The sequence below is a fragment of the Puma concolor genome, chromosome A1, assembly GCF_028749965.1.
Source record: "Puma concolor isolate L17-30 chromosome A1, mPumCon1.1.hap2, whole genome shotgun sequence".
Lineage (NCBI taxonomy): Eukaryota > Metazoa > Chordata > Mammalia > Carnivora > Felidae > Puma > Puma concolor.
Genome location: NC_141667.1, coordinates 194221896 through 194239962, shown reverse-complemented (window position 1 = coordinate 194239962; position 18067 = coordinate 194221896).

Below are 18067 nucleotides of genomic sequence, written 5' to 3'. Positions count from 1 at the left end.
GCCCCTCTGTATTCCATGTCTGTTTTCTTTTATTTAGAGCAATATCTGAAATTCTTATTTCTTTTATTTGTTCATAGGCTGTCCCTCCTCAATAGGACATACATACCATGAAAGCAGACCATCTTATCTGACCCTGCCATATCCCCAGCACATAAAAATTGCTCCTGGAAATTGCGTTGAAGGGTAGGAAGAAAGGAAGGAAAGAAGGAAAATGGCACTTGTTTTCTGATTTTTTTTTCATATTGAATTTTGGTTTAAAAAAATGCCTTAGTCCAAATACCATAGACTGAGTGGCCTACAAATATCAGAAATTTATTTCTCCATTCTGACTGCTACGTGGTCCAAGATCAAGGCACAAAAAATTCAATGTCTGGTGAAGTTCTACCTCTTGGTTCCTGGGTAGCTGTGTCTTATTGCTGTGTCTTCACCTGCAGAAGGGGTTAGGGAGCTCTCTGGGGTCTGTTTTATAAAGGCACTAACCATATTCATGAGATCTTGACCCTCATGACCTAGTCACCTCCTCAAAGTGCCACCTCTAAATACCACCAGCCCATTGGGAATTAGATTTGAACATATGAGTTCTGGGGGAAAACAAACAGCTGTAGCAGAAAAAAAATTTTTTTTAAGTTTCTTTATTTTTGAAAGAGAGAGAGAAACAGAGAGAAAGAGAGAGAGAGAGAGAGAGCAAGTGGGGGGTCAGGGGCAGAGAGAGAGGGAGACTGAGAATCCCAAGCAGGCTCTGTGCTGTTAGCAGATGTAGGCTTGAACTCATGAACTGTGAGATCATGACCTGAGCCGGAATTAAGAGTTGGATACTTAACCAACTGAGCCACCAAGAGGCTCCACAGAAAAAATTTAGTAACGAATTAGTTAACCCCTCCTCCCATGTTACTCAGAAAAACAAGGTCATTTTTCATCTCCTTATCTTTACATCTTCTTTTTCCCCTGATCTCAAAAGAAGAGGTGTTTCTCCCTTCCAAGCTTAACACCATTATACTGGTACTTCTTTACTTTATCCTGAAGTCCATGGGTGGACATGTGAGGATCCTGGAAGACAGGAAAATAAGAAATGCAGAGGGCCACGGACAAAATGCCAACAAATACCGACATGTGAGGATAGGACAAAGGAAGGAAAAACATAGGAAGGAGAACCTATTCACTCTCATTTACCCCTTACAATCTGGTTTCTGCCTAAACCACCGAATTAAGACTCTTCTCCCAAAAAGTGCTTAGTACACCTCCTATTACTTAACTTCTAAGTTTTCATCTCTCACTACTTCCTGTCTCAACCTGCTGGCCCCTTGAATAGTCATTCCTCAATGTTCAATCATGAGTGCTGTGTTTTATTTTTCTCTATTCTTCTTTGAGGAAAAAAAGCATTACAGAGAAATAAATGTATCCTCCCTTGCCTTCCTCCCACCCACTTCCACATCATTTACAAGGAGGAATTTCCCCAAACATTCCTGCCTCTTTCCACCTCCTAATTGGTACTTTTTTTTTTTAATGTGTATTTATTTTTGATAGAGAAAGTAAAAGCGGGGGAGGGACAGAGAGAGAGGGAGACACAGAATCTGAAGCAGACTCTGAGCTGTCTGCACAGAGCCTGATGTGGGTCTCGACCCCACGGCCCACCGTGGGATCATGACCTGAGCCAGCATCAGGTGGCCCAACCGAATGAACCACCCAGGCACCCCTGGTACGTCTTATTTAAGGAGCTGTGCTTGTATTGTTTTCCTTTTCCTGTTCATTTTGCCCACAAAAGAACCAGCCCATTCTACTCCTGGGACAGTTCCCTGCCTGTTTTATTCTAAGTCACAGTCATCACTGTGTGCTGTGGGATAAGTTAGAGATGGTGGGAGAGAGGAAAGGGCTAAGGGCTCACTTGGCCTTCACATTAAACTATGTCCTCCAATATAGATAGGATTTATCCATAAGAAAGATGGTATTTTAAATCTCAGCCTTTTCTTTCCCTAACCTATTTGTTCAGACCCTGCCTGGGCAGAAAGAAGCTATTTATTGAGCCCCACACATCTCCACAACATTAAAGATTTGTTTATTTTATTTTATGTATTTTAAGTAAGCTCTATGCCCAACATGGGGCTTGAACTCTCAACCCCCTACATCAAGAATCACATGCTCTACCAACTGAGCCAGCCAGGAGCTCCAGAATTTTTTTTTCCTTTGAAAGAGATCTGTATACTCATATTGTGATATAGTATAAAATGCCTTTTTCACCCTTTATCCTCCTGAGATAACTATCTGGTCTCTGTTCAAACATACAGAACTTGTTTCTCCCAAAAGAGTCAGTGAAGAATACAAGGGGCTCCTAGATGGCTCGGTCAGTAGAACATGCGACTCTTGATCTTGGGGTTGTGAGCTCAAGCCCCATGTTGGATGTGGAGCCCACTTTAAAAAAATAATAAAATAATAAAATAGGCGCGCGTAGGTGGCTCAGTTGGTTAAGCCTCTGACTTCAGCTCAGGTCATGATCTGGTGGTTCCTGAGTTCAGGCTCCACTTTGGTCTCTGTGCTGACAGCTCAGAGCCTGGAACCTGCTTCAGATTCTGTGTTTCTCTCGGTCTCTGCCCCTCCCCCACTCATGCTCTGTCCCTCTCTAAAAAATAAACAGTAAAAAAAAAAAAAGGTTTTAATAATAATAACAAAATAAAAAATAAATTAAATAAATAAATAGACCAAAAAGCCTTCATCACTTTGGGAAAAAGGTGTCGGTAAAATATATTTGTTAGCACAACTGTATTTTTTTTTTAACATTCTAAATGATGACAAGTATTTTTCTCAGAAAATGGATGAAAGGAATGAGTCAACTATTGTCACGTGACTTTCAAATTCTCTCTGTAGCCCAAAGGATACTTGGAGCCTCCTCTGCTTTCAGTCCCATGTTACCAATTGTCTACAGAATATTCTTTCTTTATTTTTTTCATTGCCCTACACATTTTTAAATTCTTTGAAACTTTTTGAGTTTAAATAGAAGTTGGTAAGAATAATGCAAATAATTCTCATGTATCCCTTGGCCAGATTCTCCAAATGTCAACATTTTATCACATTTGCTTTATCTCCCTCCCCCCTTTTTTGTTAGTGTTGTTCTGAACCTTTGAGAATACTTTGAAGATATGATTTCCTTTCACTGCCAAATGTTTCAATGAACATCTCCTAAGAGCAAGAACATTCTTTCACATAAGCACAGGACAATGATCAAAATCAGGAAATTAACATTGATACAATACAATTATCTAATCTAAAGACCTTATTCAGATCTCACCAATTGTCCCAATCATGACCTTGATGGCAAGAAAATCTCTTGATTATTCACTGCATTCCATTGTCCTATCTTTTAAATCTCCTTTAATCTGGAATAGTTCCTCAGTCATTCTTGGTCTTTTACAACACTGATGTTTCTGAAGAGTACACAGCAGTTATTTTGTAGACTGTCCTTCAATTAAATGCTACTTTGATCTTCCCCATTTGCGTTAATGTGTCCTTGGACATTTTATGAACATTTTTAAAAGATGTTTATTTATTTATTTTGAGGAAGAGAGTATGTGAGCCGGGGAGGAACAGAGAGGGAAGGAGAGACAGAATCCCAAGCAAGCTCCGTGCTCAGCACAGAGCTGGATGCAGGGCTCGATCTCACAAACAGTGAGATCATGACCTGAGCCGAAGTCGAGAGTCGGACACTTACCCAGGCACTCCTTATGAATATTTTCTGTGTTCATATTCCAGCAACACTTCTTACTAGATGATCACTTAACCTCTCCGAGTCTTAGGTCTTCATCTTTAAACTGGGATAATTATACGTGCCTAATGAGTTATAGAAACGATTAAAGGAAGTGATATATTTAAAGAATTTACCCTCCAAACTCATCAAGTTGTATGTATTAAATATATACAACTTTTTGTACACCAATCATACTTTGATAAAGTGTTCATTTGTTTGTTTGTTAGGTTTATTTTTATTTATTTTGAGAGAGAGAGAGCAAGTGGGGGAGGAGAAGAGACAGAAGGAGACAGAACCCCAGGCAGGCTCTGCCCTGTCAGTGCAGTGCCGGATGCGGGGCTCGAACTCACGAACAATGAGATCACAACCTGAGCCAAAGTCAAGAGTTGGATGCTTAACCGACCGAGCCACCCAGGCACCCCTAAAGTGTTTGTTTTGGTTTTGTTTTTAAGAAATTTACCCAAGGCATGTTACAAAGTCATTTGCTTTTCATGTGATTTGATTTCGCAGCTCTTTATCATCTGGCCACCCTTACATAAATGTATTCTAATTTCCCCGTGTGTCTCTAAAAACGTTCTAGAAGGGCACTTGTTGGGATGAGCCCCTGGGTGTTGTATGTAAGTGATGAATCATGGGAATCTACTCCGGAAGCCAAGTCTACAGTGTGTACACGGTATGTTAGCTAACTTGACAATAATTTTTTTAAAGGATACATAAAATAAAATAAATAATAATAATAATAATAATGGGGTTCCAGAACTACTTAGAACTCACCTAAATAATTGTCATCCTCATCAGACTATTCACTACTATTGAACCTGTAGTCAGTTAAAAGCCCTAAATTTTTTCTGTGTAAACTTTTTACTCTTATTAGTAGTATTAGTCTCATTATTGATACCACTACCAATGTCAGTACTTATTGACCCGACCACCTGTATGTGTCAGGATCAGCACTGGGACGCGCCCTTAAATGGGCCCCTTTCTATGATGTAATTCTCCCAACTCATGAGGTAGCTATTACCTGCATTTTTGATGTAAGAAATCAGATTTAAATTGCTTACATCACAGACCTTATAGAAGCGCTGGGATTTAGTCCCAAATGGATTTTTTCAGAACATAAGTATAGCCTTTTTTAAATTTCTGTATTAAGTATCATTTTTAATTTCCACTCATCGTCCTAGGCTTTTGGAACTATTCTGATTCCTGGTTTTGCCATCAACGTGTATAAGCTTTTCTTCCCAACTTAGCTCTTACGTGTTTTCCCGCAAGTCATTGATTAAAATGTTGTTCAAGAGAGAACCCTGTGATAAATGCTAACATTTCCTTCTAGGTTGAAATAAGTCACTCTCTGGGTATAGTTTTTTCAAACAGCTATAAATAAATCTTGCTGGATTGTAGGCTGCTTTACCTATAACCATCTTATGCACAAGAACAACTAAAGATATTTTTTTCTCATGCCTCTGGCTTCCCCCTGGCTATGAATCTAATAGCACCTCTGGGAAAGAAAAAATGCTTGTCTTAGTTTGGCCCAACTTGTTTATATTGAAATAATATTGGTCCCTAGTGACTGTTCCTTTTCTTCTTACAAATCTTCTCTTTAATAAACTATTCTAGAATTTTGCTGGAAGTGAATCCAAACAATAGCAGTTTCCAAAATTCTGGTCCCTGTCTAACAATGTCACTGAGTTGCTATATGACCTGGAGAAGGTCACTCTTAAAGAATGAGAACATTAAACCTACCATTTATTAAGCTCACTGTGCTAACTACATGTATTTGATTTGGGCACAACGTATGCAGTAAATGTTACCTCTGTTTGACAGATGAGACTAGTAAGACTTGAAGAGATTTTCAAACTTACCTAAAGTCACTCAGGTTATAAATGGTGGAGCTGCGAGGTACCTTGTCTCAAAGTGCCAGATTGTTGCAAACTCCTTATGCTGTGATTTATTTTAGGACGTTCTGCTGCTACTAACTGTTCATTTGTACCAAATGGTATAGACTAAAAAGTAGATTTGCTTGAGCATGTAAGCACTCCCTACCCAACTAAGTCAGCAGCACACCAGAAGGCAACAATTCCCCAAGTGTTTTTCAAAGGAACACTCGCAACAATTCCCAAAGTGTTTTTCAAAGGAACACTCGGTCCCTCCAACAGCCTTAGGATAAAGCAGTCCTTTCCAGTGTTGGGCATACGGCTCTTGCTACTGTGATTCTCCTGGAGATTCAAAGGGTTCCAATGAGCCCTTTAGAAAAGAACTCATCTAACTCTCTTGGACCACAGAGCTAGTTTCATGAAGCAAATATGGCTTAAACTGTTATAGGTGTTAGTGTGTGTGTGTGTCTGTGTGTGTGTGTGTGTGTGTGTGTGTGTGTTTAATTTTTACTCTTTGGAACTCCAAGGATGTCTATCCAAAGATACAACGAGGTTTAAAAACATATATATTCTTGGGGCACCTGGGTGCCCAGTCGGTAGAGCGACCGACTTCAGCTCAGGTCATGATCTCACGGTCAGTGGGTTCGAGCCCCGCATTGGGCTCTGTGCTGTCAGTTCAGAGCCTGGAGCCTGCTTCGGATTCTGTGTCTCCCTCTCTCTCTGCCCCTCCCCCACTCATGCTCTGTCTCTCTCTCTCTTTCTCTCTGTGAAAAATAAACATTAAAAAAAATTTTTTTAAACATATATTCTTATTTATATGAACCTTCCTCATTCATATAAAGTTACCCGTAAAGTTACGGTTCCTTAGCATTGGCAGGCTGGGGCTGGGAATGGAAAGCAAGGTATACTCTACCAAGTCTGAGCCCTGTGGGAACACGGTGGGATCCTGGAAACAGCAGATTAGCCCACAGCTATCCCTGTTTACATAGTCAATGTGTGTTTGCTCTGTTTGAAGATACTTCAAAAATAACAATTGTAAAAGAGATTACTGCTTTGATCAGAGAATCTGAATCTCCTTTGTTTGACCATGAATAATTGGCCTTTGTAATGTTAATACTTCTTTTAAGGAATATCAGATCTGTAAATGCACCTTAATTACAGGCAAGCAGTTTTGGAGGGAATTTGTGACAGCATTTTACTGAAGGTCTTTTCTAGTTCTCCTTCAAATCTAATTATAGTAGAAAGATTATTTTAGGCCAAGCAGTAAAAAGCTATAATTATTAGTGTTTTGATTAATGTTCACATCGGTCAAAATAGTTATCTTAGTGAAGAGGAAGATTTAAATCTGTAAAATGTCCTATTTTTCCTATAAAGCACGGAACAAAAGGTAAAGCCTTAACTGAGATGTACTTGCTAACGTTGTTAACCATAATTTTGCCGGCAGCTCAGGAGTCTTGTTTTCTCCAGTCTTTACATTTAAAAGCACCCCATGGGAATCCACAACTTAAACAATGGTTAATTCCTAAACTGTGCTGTTTTCATTTGAAACCAACTAAATAATCCCATCACAGTAGATGAGTACAGCATGGAGAAAAGGAAAGACTTTTGTTAAGTTGTTCTATTTTAACTTTATGGCATTAGGCTTAGTTTTGCATTGTCGTTGCAAGAAAATATATGTTGATATAGAATGTTAGATGTTGCTGAAGGTGTGAGGAAATGGGATTACTACAGTGCCGATGGGGCGATTTAGCTAGATATGAGGAAGAGTTTCTCAACAACAGAGCGAAATCTCCTTACGCGTAGGTGGTTTGAAAGTTGCATATTTTATGAAATGGTGTGAGGCAAAAGCCTGTGTGCCAAGCAGGGCCTGGTCTAAGAGAACCTTTCCATTGATTGGTTTGTTATCTTATGTCGTATTGAATCCCAAAATGGGCTTTTCTCCTCACCTGACTAGAAGGCTCACAACAATTAAGCACTTATCCCTGGTACTAGCTGCTACCTTTCAACACAGAGGATTTGTCTCAGTATCGTGTTAACATTTAAACTTATCACTTAAAAACTGGATAGAGCCAAGCACACCTGTATACCGGCGGAAATATCTCTGAAGTTTAAGCCACACTGAATTAGCACATTCCAAGTCATGCGCATGTATGCGTGTGTGTGTGTGTGTGTGTGTGTGTGTTTGTGTGTGTGTTTCCTAATTATGGCAGCAATTAGCTTTGCAGCATTTCATTCATTCCACGCAGCAGGGATGGAGAACAATAATCTTGTTTACCCGAAGCCGGAGACGGTATACCTGGCTTTGTTCCCTCCACAGCCTAATCTAAATGCTTTGCTAGATGCCATCCCACACAATAGAGTGTGACTGCCCCCCCCCCCCCACCGCAAAGAACCTCCCTCTCCTGGTTAGTTCAGTTGTCACTGAAAACCTCTACAAGGTCAAGGAAAAACAGGTAACAGGCCATCTCAAACTTCATAAGGTGGCACATTTTATTTACATTTATTTCAGAGGTAGAGCCCACAGATACAGGAACCCTTTTTAAAAATCATTTAATCTGTTGAAATTATCAGAGGGAAAATAATGGAACTCCTTCAAATTGTTGCTGACAATTAATGGAATAGAAAGGTGGCTGTTGTAAATGGCTCTCTCGCAGTAATGGGGAAAAGCAAATTATTAAATGGCCAAGTTATTTACGTTTGAAAATAAACTGCATCTCACACTGGGAAATCAGGTTACAGGCAATTCTGCGTTGCAACATGAACAGGTCATTAGTTTTAATTTTCCACAACAAAGATTTTAGGGTAATTTGCTTTTATTAGAATGGAGTCATTTCTCTCCTACACACATTATCATTCAACACCTCTATTGTCACCATTAGAGATCCCCCCCCACCGCCCTGCAAATGTGTAAGAAGAATATCCTTGATTTTTTCTAAGTGTCTAAATAACATGGCAAAAGTTTTACTGCATTCAGCAAGGACTGAAACAGTAGGTGAGCGCAGCGTAAATGTATCATCAGCATTGTACAATGCCAAACGTAATAACGCTAGGAAGGTATACCACCAGCATTCGACATGTTTTAGTGGTTTAGTGTACTTAGCGCACGGTGTATTTTTCTACTGTAAAATGTAGGCTACTACAGAGGACGAACAATAATCAGTTATACATTAACCGCAAAAGGTCATTACATGTGGCAAATGCAAGGTCTATTGATCAAGTAATATTTGTCAGTAGAAATGAGCCTCATTACGGAATGAAGTTCATGAAGGAAACCATTGTCTAGTGGGACAGCATGATATGTGCAAATCATCCCTTTGCTTGGTTTGAACATCATCTAGTGTTTGTCTTCATTTTTACAATATAATTTACTAACTTTTCAGCTAATCAATCCCTGAAGCTGCATTCTTCTGTTCAGTTACTGTGCTGCACAAATAATGATTAATCGCCTACTGTTAACTTTAAGACAAAAATTAAAAGAAAATGAATGGCATATGCACTTGTGTTACAAAACTGTCTATAAACCAGTTTCCCAGCATGAGCTGTGGTTTGCTCTCAAACTTAAATAACTTGTCCATGTAACCTTATCTTCCGGGTACTTCCTGCAAACTTCATATATTATGCAATCAAGCCCATAAATATAGGTACAAGTTAACTCGAATCGCTGAAACAGAGTTAACCACACACATGTAATTAAAGCTTTATCACCACTTCTATCATAAACCTCTCCCTTTTCTTTAAGAGATTTACCAAGCTATCATAAAAATGTATTATGGCTCTTTCTTTGCAAAACATGAACTTCTAAGAAGTGGCTTACCTCCTTGATTAAACGAACCAGACTGCGGCTTAGAATCCCATACTAGTGCGACATTTGTGTTGCTACATGTTAGGATAAACCGTGTATACAGAATGTCACAGGGTTGACATGGCACTGGTATTAATTATTCCCTACTTATTTTTCATGAAGCCCCCAAAAAGGAGCCAAATAACTCCAATGATGACATATTACCAGGGGCATACAATTAAGCACATTTCACCAGTTCACTAACTAAACCAAGAGAAGTATAACAGATTGCTTGGTGGGGGAAAAAGTGACTATATGGAAAGAAATATCTGTATCGGGAGAGAGAGAGATTGTCCAGGGATAGTATAAACCTAAAATAATTAAACAGGAAAATTGGAAGGATTGGATCCCCTAAATTGACTTAGCAAAAGTCTCAAGCAAGCATGATACTGATGACTCTGCTGATTTATTTTCGGGAACTCTTTCCAACTAGCATTATATCTTGTAGTATATATGCAGTATATTGAGAAACTACACTTACTTTCATATATATATATGTGTGTGTGTGTGTGTGTGTGTGTGTGTGTGTGTGTGTGTCTTTTATCATTATGGTCACATTGATTCATGACACTCTCCATTTTGTTAGACATTCTCCTACACTGTATCACATAAATTCTTTTTTTTAATATAATTTATTGTCAAGTTGGCTAACATATAGTGTATACAGTGTGCTTTTGGTTCGGGGGGTAGATTCCCGTGATTCATCACTTACATATAACACCCAGTGCTCATCCCAACAATGAGTCCTCTTCAGTGCCCATCACCCATTTTCCCCTCTCCTTCGCCCTATCAACCCTCAGTTTGTTCTCCATATTTACATTTTTTAAAATGTTTTTATTTATTTTTGAGACAGAGAGAGACAGAACATGAGCAGGGGAGGGGCACAGAGAGAGGGAGACACAGAATCTGAAGCAGGCTCCAAACTCTGAGCTGTCAGCACAGAGCCTGACGCAGGGCTTGAACTCACAGACTGTGAGATCATGACCTGAGCTGAAGTCAGACGCCCAACTGACTGAGCCACCCAGGCACCCCTGTTCTCTGTATTTAAAAGTCTCTTGTGGTTTGCCTTCCTCCCTCTCTGTAACTATTTATTTTCCCCTTCCCTTCCCCCATGGTCTTCTGTTAAGCTTTTCAAGTTCCACATAAGAGTGAAAACATATGATATCTGTCTTTCTCTGCCTGATTTATTTCACTCAGCAAATACCCTCCAGTTCCATCCACGTTGCTGTAAATGGCAGGATTTCATTCTTTCTCATTGTCAAGTAGTATTCCGTTGTATATGTAAATTCCATTGTGTATATATATATATATACACACACACACACACACACACACACACACACACACACACACACATATGTGTATTCCATTGTATATCTTCTTTACCCATTCATCAGTTGATGGACATTTAGGCTCTTTCCATGATTTGGCTATTAGACTATATTACATAAATTCTTTATACAACGAGTAAAAATTGGATTTGATCAGTCCATGTGCTCACTGCTCTCACCAGTCTATCCAGTGTGTGATTTAGATCCTAAACACCATGCAGTTCTTGTGTGGGATTCCCTCCCCCTTCCTCCTAGCCACTGTTTTACAGAACCTCGTCTTTTCTTTAAGGGTCAATCCAAGAATCAACTTCCACAGTGATCTCTCTCTTCCTTATTTACTATTCATTTGTACATGGTGAAGTTATTTTATATTTATGTGTGCATTGATTGTAATTTCAACCAGGTAGGAAGCTATTCCACTTAAGGACCTCGTTTTCCCCATAGCTTCCATGTTTTACACGTAGTAGGAATCTAGTAAATATTCGTTGGTTGCTTTAAAAAATTTTGGGGGGGTGCCTGGGTAGCTCAATTGGTTAAGCATCCAACTTTGGCTCAGGTCATGATCTTGCAGTTCACAAGTCTGAGTCCTGTGTTGGGCTCTGTGCTGACAGCTCAGAGCCTGGAGCCTGTTTTGGATGCTGTGTGTGTGTGTGTCTCTCTCTCTGCCCCTCCCCACCTCGTGTTCTGTCTCTCTCCCTCTCTCTCTCTCAAGCATAAATAAACATTAAAAAACTTTTTTTTAACTTTATAAGGAAATATTTAATCTGCTCTCTACTCCCTTACATACATACTACAGGCCTATGCATTTCTTCATTTTCTTTGTGTGATTGGTCTTTTGTTACAATTTGTCATTAGGTCACACCTTCTCCTAATGTCTAGGTTTCAAATCCTCAGCAATAAAATTGTGAACAATGTCAAGGAATTGATTTCCTCAAAATTCTCTAGTAGCACAAAGAAGAATCTAGTCATTTTCAAGTTTGAAAGACACATCTCTAAAGTCCAACTAATTGCCTGGTATAAGTCTTCATTTCATGTTACCTGAGCTCTGTCTTCTCAAACACAATCATGGTGCTTGTTGGGATGTAACACGGGCCAAGTGAAGAGGAACTCTGGCAGTTTTTGGCTACAGCAGTTTTTGGTTTATTTGTTTGTTTTTCAAAATGAAAAGGCAAAACCTAAACAACATTAAAATAAGATTGATATTTCATTGCTTCAACCATCTTTTTTTTTCATGGTTATTTATTTATTTTGAGAGAGAGAGAGGCAAAACACAAGCAGAAGAGGGGCAGACAGTGAGGGTGAGAGAGAATCCTAAGCAGGCTCCACACTGTCAGCACAGAGCCCGACATGGGACTTGAACTCATGAACCATGAGATCATGACCTGAGTGGAAATCAAGAGACAGTTGCTTAACTAACTGAGCTACCCAGGTTCCCCTGCTTCAACCACTATTAATTCATGGTCAATCTTGTTTCATGCATACCTTCACTCAATGCTCACCCTGTGTGTGTGTGTGTGTGTGTGTGTGTGTGTGTGTGTGTGTGTGTTTGCATACACATGTATGTGCTCTTCATTCAGACATATATTTTCTTTTAGTGCTCTACTCGGCAGAGACCAGGCTGGGGAAACACAGATGAACACAACATGGAATATAATGAAAATAAATTTGATAAGTGCAATGGTGGTGATGGTACCCAGGACATCAAGACCACCATGACAGAGAAATGATAGGTCCATAAAGGCTGAGGGAAGGGATGTGTTTTAGCTATGATGGAATTTCTTTGTGGGTTTGTGATGGATTCTCCTGGAATTAACTGTAAATTGGCTACAAATAAATGTCTGTGAAAACCAGTCCCAGAAAGTAGGATCTCATCTTTTGAAGTAAATCAAATAGTTCCCAAACTTTTATTCTTATTTCAAAAGGATTTCAAACTTACGTAAAACGTTGCAAGAATAAACAAGGAATTGCCGTGTACCTTTTACTTCAGATTCACCAATCCCACCATTTTGCCACATCTGCTTTATGTTTCCCTCTCTCTTCCCCCACCCCACACACATTTTTATGGGGGGGGGCATTGATTAATTTCTCTGTTAGTTGCAAACATCATGGCTCCCCTTTTTTTTAAACGTTTTTTTTTTTTTTTTATTTTTGAGAGACAGAGAGACAGAGCATGAGCAGGAGAGGGGCAGAAAGAGAGGGAGACGCAGAATCTGAAGCAGGCTTCAGGCTCCGAGCTGTCAGCACTGAGCCTGATGTGGAGCTTGAACTCACAAACTGCGAGATCATGACCTGAGCTGAAGGTGGACACTTAACCAACTGAGCCACCCAGGTGCCCCGCAAACATCATGGCCCTTTATCTGTAAATATTTAGAATGCATGTTCTAAGAACAAGAAAATTCTCAGGGTATCTGGGTGGCTCAGTTGGTTGAGGGTCCAACTTTGGTCAGGTCAAGATGTTGTAGTTCATGAGTTCGAGCCCCATACCAGGCTCACTGTTCTCAGCTCGGTGCCTGCTTCACATCCTCTGTCCCCCTTTCCCTCTCAAAAATGAATGGACATAAAAAAAAAAAAAAAAGAAGAAGAAGGATATTCTCTACTTTTAAAAGATTTTATTTTTAAGTAATCTCTACACCCAGCATGGGGCTCAAACTTACAAACCTGAGATGAAGAGTTGCATGCTCTACTGACTGAGCCAGTCAGGCACCCTAAGGATATTCTCTTCTATATAGTTACATTATAAAGTTGAAAAATGTACCATTGTCCCTATTCACATTTTGCTCATTTCCCCAATAATGTTCATTACAAACAATGCTGCAATAAAGATTCTAGTAAGTCTTTGTGCACATTTAAGTGATTTTAAGGAATGAATTCCTAAAAGTAGAATTTCAAAGTGTAGGACAATTTGATTTACAGCCCACATTGAAATTTTGCTAATTTACAGTCCATATTCAAATTTTGGTAGTTACCCCAACAATGTTTATTATGACAATCTCCCCCACCACACCAAGATCAATCAGGATTATCTATTCCTTAAAAAATAAACTGTGGCTGAGCCTTTCTTAGTTTTTCACGATATTTACATTTCTGAAGAGTACAGACATGTGGGCTTGTAGAAAGTTCCTGAGTTTGAGTTTGTCTGATCTTTCCTCATGGCTGGAGTCACGGTATGAATTTTGGGTAGGCATACAAGGTAAGTAATGTTGCATCCTTCTCAGTTCATCACATCAGGAAGGACATGAAGTCAGTTTGTCCCATTAATGATGATGTAATTGTTTTAGGTAAACTCTACCCCCAAAGTGGGGCTTGAACTCATGACCGTGATATCTAGAGTCACGTGTTCAACAGACTGAGCCAGCCAAATGCTCCTAATGATGCTAATTTTGTTAATTTGCTTAAGGTAATGTCTGCCAAGTTTTGCCATTGGTCAGTTACCGTTTTTCCCATGGTAACTAATACTTCATCTATGCAGAATACTTTACAACTATGTAAATATCTTATTGCTCATCAGAATTGTATCCAATTGTTTTAGCCTTCATTAATTCTTGCATGAATCAATTAGTGTGATGTTGATTGTAAATGGTGATGTTTCTCTTTTTTCTTCTACATTTTAGAAGGCATTCTATCAAAATTTTATTCTTAATTTTACCTTTTATATCTGTAATGAATAAAGTTGAGTTCACCATACATCAGTTGCTTATTTTGTATGGGATATTGTGCTATGAGACACAACAAGGAACTCAAAGACAAGACCAATGAGTCCTGCAGGAGTGTATGATTTGTTGGTAGAGGTGGATGCAAGGCAGATGGTAAGAAAAGCTTTACTAGGAAGCTAATGGGAAGGGGAAGAAACCAAAAAAGGGTTATGTTATTTTATTTTATTTTACTTTTATTTTTAAGTAATCTTTACACTCAATGTAGAACTCAAACTCACAACTCCGAGATCAAGAGTTGCATGCTCTACCTACTGAGCCAGCCAGGTGCCCCAAAAGAGGGTAATTCTTTTTTTCTTTTTTTTTTTTTTATGTTTATTTATTTTTGAGAGAGAGAGAGAGAGAGAGTGGAGGAGGGGCAGAGAGAGACAAGGAGACAGGATTCAAAGCGGGTTCTGTGCTGATAGCAGAGAGCCCAATGCAGGACTCGAACTCTTGAACCATGAGATCATGACCTGAGCTCAAGTCTGAAGTCTGAAGTCAGAGTCTTAACCAACTGAGCCACCCACGTGCCCTGAAGGTAATTCTTATTGGAGCATATGGAGTGATGTTGGGAGAGAGGTGAGATTTTAGTTGGGCTTATGATATATGGTTTTTTGGTCAAAGAAAGACATTACAGTTGGAAGGAGCCGCCGGGATATTTGGGAAATGACAAATAATTCCTATGGTTAGAGCCTAAGTTTCCTGGGAGAAGGAAGAGGCAAGGAGGCATAGTAGGATTTCAGGTTGGAAAGACAAGCTGAAGTCCAGCACAACGTCCCACTCTGAAGAGTTTTGACTCTATTTCATTGACTGCGGGAAGAAATGAAACATTACCTTTCAGATGACATTGAGAGCAAGGGACTGTGTCTTATTCATCTTTATAGTTCCAAGGCCTATACTAGTGCTCAGCACATGGAGTGTGTTTGATAAATGTTTGTAGGCACCAAAGTGCAGGATGATTTGGAATAGGGACTGGTGTGTGTGTGTGTGTGTGTGTGTGTGTGTGTGTGTGTGTACGTATGTGTTTTATATGTGGATTGAGATCATGATCAGGAGGTGGGGAGATGAAGGGGACCTTAATTCAGAAATCAGATATCTATTGAATAGTTTATAGAAAATGTTTTAAATATCAAGTTCCTAGAAGACCACCAACCTTGCCCTACCCCCCAACATTAATTTTGAATTCCCAGTAAGCAAGTTTGGGAATTATTTTTGAACAACTTTGGGTACCAGGAAGGGGAACAAGGGGAAAGGTAGTATAAACATCTCACTAGAAACTATTTCATTCTATATCTTCTCTATGAATATTTTAGAATAAAAAAAAAAACAACACAAAAAGCTCTTAATTTTTTTAAATTTTATTTTATTTTTTATTAACTTGTTTTATTTTTTATTTTTTTAAATTTACATCCAAATTAGTTAGCATATAGTGTGACAATGATTTCAGGAGTATATTTCTTAGTGCCCCTTACCCATTTAGCCCATTCCCCCTTCCACAGCCCCTCCCATAACCCTCAGTTTGTTCTCCATATTTAAAAATTTTTTTCTTAGTGTTTTTATTTATTTTTGAGACAGAGACAGAGCATGAGCAGGGGAGGGGCAGAGAGAGAGGGAGATACAGAATCTGAAGCAGGCTCCAGGCTTCGAGCTGTCCGCACAGAGCCTGATGCAGGGCTCCAACTCACAGACTGTGAGATCATGACCTGAGCTAAGTTGGATGCTCAACGACTGAGCCACCCAGACGCCCCTGTTCTCCATATTTATGAGTCTCTTCTGTTGTGTCCCCCTCCCTGTTTCTTTATTATTTTTGTTTCCCTTCCCTTGTGTTCGTCTGTTTTGTCTCTTAAAGTCCTCTTATGAGTGAAGTCATATGATTTCTGTCTTTCTCTGACTAATTTCACTTAGCATAATACCCTCCAGTTCCATCTACGTAGTTGCAAATGGCAAGATTTCATTCTTTTTGATTGCCAGGTAATACTGCATTGTGTGTATATATATATATATATATATATACCACATCTTCTTTATCCATTCATCCATCGATGGACATTTGGGCTCTTTCCATACTTTGGCTATTGTTGATAGTGCTGCTATAAACATGGGGGTGCATGTATCCTTTCGAAACCGCACACCTGTATCCTGGAGATAAATGCCCACTAGTGCAATTGCTGGGTTGTAGAGTAGTTCTATTTTTAGTTTTTTGAGGAATCTCCATACTGTTTTCCAGAGTGGGTACACCAGCTTGCATTCCCACAAAAAGCTCTTTAAAGATGCATATAAACTAGGGCACCTGGGTGGCTCACTCTGTTAAACGTCCGACTTCAGCTCAAGTCACGATCTTGAGGTTCTTGGGTTCAAGCCCTGAGTCGGACTCTGTACTGACAGCTCAGAGCCTGGAGCCTGCTTCAGTTTCCGTGTCTCCCTCTCTCTCTGCCCCTCCCCCACCCACTCTGTCTCTCTCTCAAAAATAAACATTAAAAAAAATTTTTTTTAAAGATGCACATAAACTAGCTTTAAGAGTCTATGCATTTTGTCAAAACGCTGTGAACAATCTAATCCATGTAATAGAAGAAAACAAACCAAGAAAATAAATAAGATACACAAAATAACTTTGAGTAAAAATCATTGTGGAAGTCTTGCTGATCACTTAAGAAATAAATCATATTTATACCTACGTTTCAAACCCTTAGGTTGTCACTTTCCAACTTCAAACTTGGTAATGTTGCCTCAGCTTGTTTATTCTGCAGTGAATCTTGAAAATCTAGTAGCTTGGTTAATAAAGTTTACATATTTTCACAGCACAGTGTGGTGGCAAGTTGTTGCTTTACTTGTTGCTTTCAAATGGAAAATCGTTTCTTTTAAGACTTTTTTTTTTTTTTTAGTTTTTAAGTAATCTCTACAGCCAAAAGGGGGCTTGAACTTACAACCCTGAGATCAAGAGTCGCATGCTCCACCCACTGAGCCAGCCGGGTGCCCCTCAGATGGAAAACCATTTGATCACTACCTACAGTCCGAATGAACACTTAATTGTGTAAAGGTGATATTTATTTATGTTTTTATTAAAAACATTTATTCTGATTATTAACGGAACACATGGGTATTGTGGAAAATTTAGAAAATATTGAAAAACAATGAAAAACTACCATTTAACCATCCAGTGGTAGCCACCAAAACACAAACATTTTGTGCTTCTTTTCGTCTTTATGTGTGTGTGTTTATAAAAGCTCTTAATCTTTTTACGTGATATATTGTGGATTTTTTCTCATGTGATTAAATATTTTTTATGTTTATTATTATTATTGTTTTTAAATTTTTTAATGTTTATTTATTTTTGACAGAAAGAGAGAGAGAGAGCATGAGAGGTGGAGGGGCAGAGAGAGAAGGAGACACAGAATCTGAAGCAGGCTCCAGGCTCTGAGCTGTCAGCACAGAACCCGATGTGGGGCTCGAACTCACAGAGTGCAAGATCATGACCTGAGCCAAAGTCAGAGGCTTAACTGACTGAGCCACCCAGGTGCCCCTATTATTTTTTAAAGAATTTACTTTTGGGACGCCTGGGTGGCTCAGTCGGTTGAGCGTCCTACTTCGGCTTGGGT